The 11,424-nt window shown below is 41.9% G+C and overlaps 1 pseudogene; it reads right to left on the reverse strand.

Annotated features, from left to right (window-relative positions):
* The window catches only part of LOC121862937, a 43,720-nt pseudogene extending 36,336 nt beyond the window's left edge, over positions 1-7,384 (reverse strand).
* Positions 7,385-11,424: the final 4,040 nt, after the last annotated feature.

Genomic DNA, 11,424 nt, shown 5'->3' on the forward strand with positions numbered 1-11,424 from the left:
TGTAGGAACATCAGCTGCCAGCAGTTGCCTTGGGTCTGTTTCATATTCCAGATTTTTGCAAGCCTTATACAACTTCTTCTCAGCCTCTACATATAGATGGGATCACTTGAAAGCTGCACTACCTGCTGAAGGGATTGTAGTGAAATCCCTTTCAGAAACTCACTGGAGTGCGAGGGCTGATGCTGTTAAAGCAGTGTTTTTACATTACCTTGAGATAAAGTCAGCACTGGAGAACATATTTTCTGACAGTAGACAAACTGTGGCTACAAAGCTTGAAGGCCTCATAAGACAAATGGAAGCATTTGGAACAGCACTTCTTACTGTAATATGATATAAAATCTTCACAAGGTTTAATGCAACCAGCTTATCACTTCAAAAAGTTGAGACCGACCTTCTGTCAGTTGTGAAACTGTATGAGAGTTTGATCTCCTTCATCTCAGAAATGAGACAGGGTCAGTTTGATGAAATAGAAGATAAGGCTAGGGCTTTTGCTGAGCGTGTCTACACAGACAACAAAAAGAACAAAAAAGAGAAAACATTTCTTTGATGAATCAGTTGGCACTGAAACTCAACTTGATTCACATGAGAAGTTCAAGGTGGACAATTTCTACACCATATTAGATTGCCTTAGGAATAAATGAGAGCACAGAGTGAATGCCTACTCAGAAATAAAGAAGCTGTTTAGCTTCTTAATGGAGTATGACAGTATGAAATATGATGATCTCAAAGCCCAACTGGAATTGGTTGTCAGTACCTATTCCAGTGACCTGGAAGCATCTGTTCTAGATGAGCTTTTGCAATTTAAAGATATTTTGTCTTCTGAAACTGACAGGTCAGTGACAAACATCTCCACTTTGTTGAGGTCCAAAGATGGTATTTTGACAACTGCCTTTCCAAACATCAGTATCTTGGTAAGAATTTTCCTTACCATCCCCATTACAAATTGTGAAGGATAGAGGTCTTTGTCTACTCTATCTAGGGTGAAAAATCACCTGAGGTCTACCATGGGACAAACCAGATTAAACTCACTTTCATTATTATGCAATCCCTTGACACAAACAGTATCACTGACAAATTTTCCATGAAAAAAGTAGGAAGAATTTAATTTGAAATTCACACAGTTTGCTGTATTTCATGTGCTTGCAAATTTGATTATGCTTCAAGTTAATTGTATTTCTTTCATTATTCCCATATATAAGATGTACATTAGGGTTGCTCATTTTTTCACACTTTTTTAAAATTGTGGGTGGGGGTGTTTTTTCCCATTATTTTGTTACTCTTGAATTCATTGGTGCCAGAATTAATGAAATCCAACATGATCTAGGGGTCGCGAATCCAAATATAAAAAATGAATTTTTTGCGAAAAAACGTCAAAACTCAAGCTTTTTTTCTTATAGATCAGCAATCGCGCTGTCTTTCACTACTTAACCCTAATGGCTGGCTAGCTTTCCATTGACACCTAATTCGATTGCATGCACCTCTTATTTGACCTTCTAAGTCAGGTCAAAGGCTGTAGCCTACTTGCGTTAACGGAGTTATAAATTCACTAGATTCACATTGGCAGCTTTAAAACCCTGCGCTTCTTTGCAGTGTTTTGACATGTGTTGTGTTGTTGTTGGTACTGTGGTGTTATTTTATAATTTACTCAAATCTGCTATATAGTGTGGCAGTAAATTTATGGTTATCTATTTATGTTGTATTTTCTACAGGTGATTAAATTGCTCTTATGTGACCCTATTTTGTTTGCCTATTTTGTTTTATTATAAAACGTTTTTTTCTTACAGAGTTCATCTGTTTATATACATACAATCATGTTAGAGAGTGAGTCGCAGTTGGGGGAGAATGCTAAGGGGACTGTCAGGCCAACATCATCCACTACCCGTTCTGCCACTGAAATCTATCTAGTAGGCCAGCCAGCATCGTCAATTAGAGGCAGTAAACTCCCGACGATGCGTCAAGTCCTGAAGTTCTTCTTTCATACAGTGAATGAATCTGGTGACAGACAGGAGACGTTTAAAGAAACAGTGAGAAACGTACTCACGTTCTGGAATTTAGCTCGCATCAAGACTATCTCAGAGAGGGGGTGCCGGGAGAAGCTGACAAGGTTATGGGAGCACTGGAGAAGTCTACAAAAAAGTCGGGACAGGGCTGCAAAGGACAAGGTTGAAAACTTCAAGTCTCAACTTGACCTGTTGTGGGACATCGGAGCACCGGACGCCGTAGAGGACATCGAGAAGAACCAGCTGCTTACACCGGCCGACAAACAACAAGACATCGCCTTCTATCAAGACCAACGCGGAGAAAAAAAAGCGTTCATGAGTGGTAACGATAAGATTTTTGCCGCTAAGAAGAGAAAGCAGGAGGAACGAGTCGAGAAGCAAAGGTCGAAACAGGGAAGGTTCGCAGCATGTGAACCAAGCAGCAGTGATTCGAGACCTCAAACCTCTGTGGTGGCTGACACCCCAACGGAAGTAGAAATGGAGAAAAAGGACACAGCGATACAACCTGGCAGGTACACATCAAAGCACCTTTATGTGACGGTTCAGCTTCCACTTCGCATTCTCCAAGAGCCAGCATTAAAGGAACTCGCTGACCGTCTTCGGATATCCAATAACGAAGTAAGTGTATCCATAAATGTGTTTGGAATGTTTGAAATTTCTGTTAATTATTTGATAAGCACTTAAACAGTCGACATTTTCTACTGACACCCTTGCCTGCTTTTGCTCGCAGATAGTTTCGGTGGTCGCAGCAGTGCTGCGCTCTGCTAACCCGCCAGGCGATCTGTCTGAGTTCCGGATCTCGAGAGAGACTGCGAGACGGGCGCGAGCTTCACACCGTCGTCAGGTAGCTGCCGCACAAAGGGAAGCCTTCACGCCTCCACCACATGCAGTGGTGCACTGGGATGGTAAACTGGTTAAGGTGAGAACACGTTTAGGTACTACATTAATATTTTACCAAAGCCTAGACTATTGTAATATATTGTTAGAAATGTATCAAATCATTAACAAAAAGCTTGGAGAAAAAGGCAGCCTTGATAATTCTTCATTATCTGTCTGAATTTTTATATTTCTCTCATTTCAGAACGTCGTGGGAGAAGAACACCGACAGGCCATCTTCATCTCAGGGCGCGGCCATGAGGAAGGGAAGCTGCTTGCTGTCTTGCCAGTGAAGGACGGCACTGGCCTGACCCAGGCACGCGCAACAGCTCGTGCTATCGAGGACTGGAGCTGCACTTCAAATGTCAAGGCACTGTGCATTGATACAACGTCGTCCAACACAGGGCGAGTCCAAGGTGCGGTTGTCCATCTGGAGGCGCTGCTGGAAAAACAGCTGTTGAGGCTTGGGTGCAGACACCACGTCATGGAACTGGTGGTGAGAGCCACTGCCAGCAACATCTTCGGCAAAACATCGGCCCCTACGGACCCTCTCTTCCAGACTCTTAAGAAAAGGTGGAGTCAACTAGATCACTCTCAGTATCTCAGGCTGGACATTGCAAATCTACCAGAGTCTGACTGGCTCAGTCACCTCCGACACAGGACCGTTAGCTACCTGCTGACCGTCACAGAATGGGCCAGAGAGGATTACCGAGAAGCGGCAGAACTAACGCTCCTCGTCCTCGGTGTGAATCCTCCGCGCGGCACGCACTTTCTGCGTCCTGGCGCATGTCACCACGCTCGCTGGATGGCGAAGATCATATACTATCTCAAGATCTACATGTTTAGCCACCAGCTAGAGCTCAGCAGTGACCTGTGCGTCAAGCTGCAGAGGATGGCGATCTTTGTGTCTGCTGTACACACCGGCATGGCTGAAATCACCAGTAGCCGAGGATGCGCCTGTGAATGACCTGCAACTGCATCACGAACTCCTCCGCTACAGGGCCGTGGACTGTGAGGTGGCTGATGCGGCGCTGGCGGTCGCGAGCCGCCACCTGTGGTATATAAGGCCACAGACCGTCGTTCTGTCGCTGTGCAGCGAGAAGTTGAGTGCGGCAGAGAAAAAGGAGATGGCGACCAAATTGAGCTGCCTAGAAGAAACGAACGACTACGCCAACGACAACTTGGTCATCCAACAGACTACATGGCTTTCCGACCTGATAGATGAACGTTCATGGATGTTCTTCAAGAAGCATCATGTGTGCGGCACAGCATGGCTGATATCACCGGTGGAAGACTGGGAGAAAAACGAAGAGTTCATGAAGCTGAAAGATTTCTCCAGAAGCCTGAAGGTAACCAATGACGTGGCCGAAAGGGGAATAAAGCTTATGCAGGACTTCATTGGTTCAGTCACGAAGGATGAGCAGCAGCTGCAGGATGTCATGCAACTTGTGGAAAAGCACAGGAAGCAGATGAGTGGCTTCAGCAAGTCTGCTCTGATGCAACTGTGAGAGTTGAATAGAGGGGGGATTGAACTTTCAAATTGCATCTCCTCCTAGAGTTATTGACCTATTTCAATGATGTTTGTTTTTTTAAGAGGGAAATATATCATGGAAAAGACTGTGACGGCAAAATATTGATATGTGTTTTCGAATAAATGGAAAAGTCAAAAAAAAGTTTAAAAATTGGGAAAAATGAACAACCTAATGTACATGATATAGAACTAATTTGATTACAAGTAATGATGTGTCACATTGTGTTGAAATTCTTATTTCACATTATAATATTATGATATGTAATATTTGATGACATTTGGCCATTGCAAAATAATTACAGTAAAAAAATTATATATATATATATATATATATAATATATATATATATATATATATATATATATATATATATATATATATATATATATATATATATATATATATATATATATATATATATATATATATACATATATATATATATATATATATATATAATATATATATATATATATATATATATATCCACACACACACAAACACACATACACCATATATATATACACACACACACACACACACACACACACACACATACATACATATATATATATATATATATATATGTATAATATATATATATATATATATATATATATATATATATATATATATATATATATATATATATATATATATATATATATGTGTATGTATATATATATATATATATATATATATATATATATATATATATATATATCTTCTTGATAAATCACACGGGAAAATGGAAACAACGGAGTTAATTTTAGCTTTCGTCTTTATTCAAGACATCTTCAGAGGCAACTGGATTACATCAAGATTTATCTTTGTCACGTTTTCATTGTGGATTTACATGAAATATATATATATATATATATATATATATATATATATATATATATATATATATATATATATATATATATATATATATATATATATATATATATTGATTATTGAAACATGCAAACATTTCTAAAAATTTGGGGGCCCACTGATGAGTTTGGCCTGGGGCCCACAAGTAGGTAAATCCGGCCCTGAGCGCCCAACAGGGAAGCATGCTAAGTTCATGCTTGCCTTATGTCTCATGAGTTAAGGGCGTAGAAACCCGAAGAGTCAATGGTTTATGTAAAAGTAAAGTAAAAGTATTATTACATACTTCTCTACGACGTTTAAGGCAAAGAAGTTTTAGCTTGGTACGTATAAACCGTTTGACATGAATATCTACTACCAGAATGTTTCAGTTAGACTCTTTCCTTTAACAATAATATTGATAAATTATAAACACGACAAAGTAGTGGTTGTAAATGTAGTTTTCCCAAAAACTACCTTACGTCCTAAGGGCCCGGGATATTAGGAGACTTGAACAGGTAAAATTTGTCCAAACTATTTTTTCTAATAGCTGCCAGGAGTGATGTCTCTTGGGGGAATTTCCGTCTGTCACGTGTGTTAAGATATGGTAGGCTGAGGGCAGTAATGTAGGAAATATTTGCAAGCTGCGAGTCACCATGTTCATAGTGGGAAATCTTTTTGTGTTGAAGGTTGTACGTACAGTAGCTAAAAAAACCCGTATCTGTGCATACGTTGTGTGAAACAATATACCCCGGACGATAGGTATGTTGTCTCCTTATTCTGCATGATAGTAACAAGTTAACTTTTTTTTGCCCCCGAGGGAGCTAGTTTATTGGGCACACCTTGTCATCCTGTGTAAGGTGAAGCGACGCAAAAGCGTTTGTAGTTCATGCTTGCCTTCATGACTCATGCATTAAGGGCGTAAAAGCCTGAAGGGTCATGGGTTTTGTCAGCAAGTTACATAAAGTAACAGAATGATGAGTGTGTGGGGGTTATTTTATTCCTATATGCCAATTCACCCCGTGTTGGATGATGAATGGCGGTGGGTGAAGACACGCATACCAACCCTCCCAAGACATTACGAGTTGTACGTACAATTTCGGGTCATCGGACCCACCCTGGCAAATACTTTTTGTTTTTAGCTACTGCACATGTGTATAAAATAATACACCTGTTTACAGTGAGCGTATAAATAAAGCGCAAGTTGACATCGTGTGTATAAATAAAACTTGTTAATAGTGTGTATCAACAAAACTTGACAATGTGTATCAACAAAACTTGTTGAGTGTATCAATAAAACTTGACAGTGGATGTGTCAATAAAACACGCATTCATGGTCCTAACAGCCGACAGGTAGTGGAGAGGATAAAAGTGACTGTGTCTTTTTAAGATTAATGATTTATGTCAACTGGTTTAATCTGCGTTGTTTTTCTTTTACTTAAATAACAAACAATTCCGTAATGATTCTAACTGATCATGACTTGCGGAGTCATCGTTACTAAATTCACTAGTCATCCTACATAAATACACCGGATATATACTGCACTTTTATCAACGGCTTCCCTGGGCTACCTTCTACTCCTCTGTATATCTAAAACAACACGAGTGAACATAGTTTATAAAAGGTAAGTTTATAAAAATGGAGTTTCAAAATAAAATGCAAGTAGTCTTGCCCGACTTGTAGGTGGCATTCACTGGCAACTGGTTATATTTTTACAATTTGTGAAAGAAATCTCGATGACTGAGCAATATTTACAAACTTCAGCTTTATACTAACGATTTAGAAATAAACAATAGTTAAAACCAACACATTTAATAAACGAGATCATTTAACTGATTAACACTAAAAAGACATAACGGCCTTTATGGTACAATATCACATAGGTGCCAGATGTCAGGTGCGTAGTAAACATACAAAACATCTTTGCTACTCACCTGAAACAACCAATACTTCGTTGGGGCCACATGTAAGAAACACAGGAATTACCATTGTGCCTCAGTTACCGTCAAACTAGGAATTTTACAACAAAATTCAGTCAACAACAAGAGCTGTTTCGACGTACAACCACCTCTTACAACGACCTGCCACGTACTGATGTATCCTCTTACTCCGTTGAGACTGATTGGCTCATGGCTGCCAGCTAGACTGTTACACACACACACACACACACACCACGTTTTCTGTATCAAATAGGAAATACTGTTCATCCATTTTCTCTTTTGAAGGCATAACTAGTCTATTACAGTTTTTTTTGAGAATTTCGATTTAGAAGATAGATACTATACAGAATATTCATGCAGTAAATAGTCATAAATGTTTGAATCTAGTTCAGTATTTACAAAGAGTTCAGGTATAGATACAATGTACAACATTTCCTGGATACTCTTGAATAGGTGTTGGCGTTGTGATAGATTAGTCACTGAAGACAGCGGAACAAGTGGAGGCAGCAGTGAAAAAAAAGACAACCGAGGTTTGGTAATTATAAAGTATACCTTCGAATACAAAGACAGGAAAATGTTCCTTGAACAGTCTACCAGCTCAAGTGATGGTGGTAGATCTATGGAACAGTCTACCAGCCCAAGGTATGGTGGTAGATCTATGGAACATTCTTTTACTTTTACTTTTATCCTCTTCGCCACTGATCGGCTTGTTAGCCGCTTGGGCGATCGGTCACGACCAGTCTACCAGCTCAAGTGATGGTGGTAGATCTATGGAACAGTCTACCAGCTCAAGTGATGGTGGTAGATCTATGGAACAGTCTACCAGCCCAAGTGATGGTAAGTGGCTCTATGGAACAGTCTACCAGCCCAGAAGTGATGGTGGTAGATCTATGGAACAGTCTATCAGCCCAAGTGATGGTGGTAGATCTGTGGGTGCAGTCTACCAGCTCAAGTGATGGTGGTAGATCATGGGACAGACTACCAGCCCAAGTGATGGTGATCTATGAACTGATCTACCAGCCCAGAAGTGGTGGTGGTAGATCTATGGAACGATCTACCATCTCAGGTGATGGTGGTAGATCCTGAAACAGTCTACCGGCAAGTGATGGTGGTAGATTTATGGGGCAGTCTACCAGCCCAAGTGATAGTGGTAGATCTATGGGAGGAACAGTCTATCAGCCCAGAAGTGATGGTGGTAGTCTATGGAACAGTCTACCAGCCCAAGTATTAGTGGTAGATCTATGAAACAGTCTACCATCTCAAGTGATGGTGGTAGACCTATGGAACAGTCTACCCAGCTCAAGTGATGATGTGGTAGATCTAGCAGAGACAGTCTACCAGCTCAAGTGATAGTAGTAGATCTATGGAACAGTCTACCAGCTCAAGTGATGGTGGTAGATCTATGGAACAGTCTCCCAGCCCAAGTGATGGTGGTAGACCTATGGAACAGTCTACCAGCCCAAGTGATGGTGGTAGATCTATGGAGACAGTCTACCAGCCCAGGCGAGGTAGATCTGTGGGGCAGTCTGCCAGCCCAAGTGATGGTGGTAGATCTGTGGAACAGTCTACCCAGCCCAGAGTGATGGTGAGGCAGATCTGTGGAGACAGTCTATCAGCCCAAGTGATGGTGGTAGATCTATGGAACAGTCTATCAGCCCAAGTGATGGTGGTGAATCTATGGAGACAGTCTCTACCAGCCCAAGTGATAGTGAGCCAGATCTATGGAACAGTTTATCAGCCCAGAAGTGAGTAATTGGTAGATCTATGGAACAGTCTACCAGCTCAAGTGATGGTGGTAGATCATGGAGACAGTCTACCAGCCCAAGTGATAGTGGTAGATCCATGGAACAGTCTATCTAGCACAAGTGATGGTGGTAGATCTATGGAACAGTCTATCAGCCCAAGTGATAATTGGTATTTCTATGGAACAGTCTACTGGCTCAATGTTGGTAGATCTATGGAACAGTCTACCAGCCCAAGTGATGGTGAGTAGATCTGTGGAACAGTCTACCATCTCAGAAGTGATAATTGGTAGATCTATGGAACAGTCTACAAGCCCAGTGATGGTGGTAGATCTATGGAACAGTCTATCAGCCCCGGAAAGAGTGATGGTGAGTAGATCTGGAGACAGTCTACCATCTCAAGTGATGAGTGAGCCAGATCATGGAACAATCACAGCCCAAGTGACGGTGGTAGATCTATGGAACAGTCTATCAGCCCAAGTGATAGTGGTAGATCTATGGAACAGTCTATCAGCCCAAGTAGTGGTGGTAGATCTGTGGAACAGTCTACCAGCTGATGATAGTGGTAGATCTATGGAACAGTTTATCAGCCCAAAGTGATGGTGGTAGATCTATGGAACAGTCTATCATGAAGTGATGAGTGGTAAGATCTGTGGAACAGTCTACCATCTCCAGAAGTGATGGTGGTAGAATCTATGGAACAGTCTACCAGCTCAAGTGATGATGGTAGATCTATGGAACAGTCTCCCCAGCCTGAAGTGATGGTGGTAGATCCATGGAACAGTCTATCAGCACAAGTGACAATTGGTAGATCTATGGAACAGTCAATCTGGCAGCCAAGTGATGGTGGTATTTCTATGGGACAGTCTACCAGCTCAGTGATGGTGGTGATCTATGGAGACAGTCTACCAGCCCAAGTAATGGTGGTAGATCATAGGAACAGTCTATCAGCAAGTGATGGTGGTAGTCTATGGAACAGTCTATCAGCCCAAGTGATGGTGGTAGATCTATGGAACAGTCTACCACCTCCAAGTAGAATAATTAGTAGATCTATGAAACAGTCTACCAGCCCCAAGTGATGGTGGTAGACCTATGGAACAGTCTACCAGCCCAGAAGTGATGGTGGGTGATCTATGGAACAGTCTACCGTAAGTGATGGTTGTTGAATCTATTGAACAGTCTACCAGCCCAACTGATGGTGGTGAACCTATGGAACAGTCTACCAGCCCAAGTGATGGTGGTGAACCTATGGAAAGAATCTACCAGCCCAAGTGATAGTGGTAGATCTATGGAACAGTCTACTGTCAAGTGATGGTGGTAGATCTATGGAACGGTCTACCCAGCCCAAGTGATGTTGGAGCCTGTAGATCTACCAGCCCGAGTGATGGTGGTAGATCTATGGAACAGTCTATCAGCCCAAGTGATAGTGGTAGATCTATGGAACAGTCTACCAGCTCAAGTGATAAGTGGTAGATCTATGGAACAGTCTATCAGCCCAAGTGGTGGTAGATCTATGGAACAGTCTACTGCTCAAGTGATGGTAGTAGATCTGAGTCCCAGCCCAAGTGATGGTGGTAGATCTGTGGAACAGTCTACCAGCTCCAAGTGATGAGTGGTAGATCTATGGAACAGTCTACCCAGCCCAAGTGATGATCTATGGAACAGTTTACCAGCAAGTGATGGTGGTGAATCCTGTGAACAGTCCTATCTGACCAAGTGATGGTGAGTAGATCTGTGAGACAGTCTATCAGCCCAAGTGATGGTGGTAGATCTATGGAATGATCTATCAGCCCAAGTGATGGTGGTAGATCTGTGGAGACAGTCTGCCAGCCCAAGTAGTGGTAGATCTGCTGGAACAGTTTATCAGCCAAGTGATGGTGGTAGATCTGTGGAACGATCTATCTGGCCCAAGTGATGGTGGTAGATCTATGGAACAGTCTACCATCTCAGTGATGGTGGTAGATCTATGGAGACAGTCTACCAAGCAAGTGATGGTGGTGAATCTGTAAGACAGTCTCCCAGCCAGAAGTGATGAGTGGTAGATCCATGGGTGGTCTCATCAGCACAGTGATGGTGAAGCTTAGATCTATGGAACAATCAGCCCAAGTGATGGTGGTATTTCTATGGGACAGTCTACCAGCTCAAGTGATGGTAGATCTATAGGAACGATCTGGCCCAAGTAATGGTGGTAGATCTATGGAACAGTCTATCAAGCCAGAAGTGATGGTGGTAGATCTATGGAACAGTCCTATCAGCCCAGAAGTGGTGGTGGTAGATCTGTAGAGTTGATCTACCACCTCAAGTGATGATGGTAGATCTATGAAACGATCTACCAGCCCAAGTGATGGTGGTAGACCTGGAACAGTCTACCAGCCCCAGTGATGGTGGTAGATCTATTGAACAGTCTCTACCAGCCCAAGTGATGGTGGTAGATCTGTGAACCTGCCAGCCCAGCTGATGGTGGTAGACCACCATGGAA

This window comes from Homarus americanus, unplaced genomic scaffold (genome assembly GCF_018991925.1).
Source record: "Homarus americanus isolate GMGI-L3 unplaced genomic scaffold, GMGI_Hamer_2.0 scaffold24922, whole genome shotgun sequence".
Lineage (NCBI taxonomy): Eukaryota > Metazoa > Arthropoda > Malacostraca > Decapoda > Nephropidae > Homarus > Homarus americanus.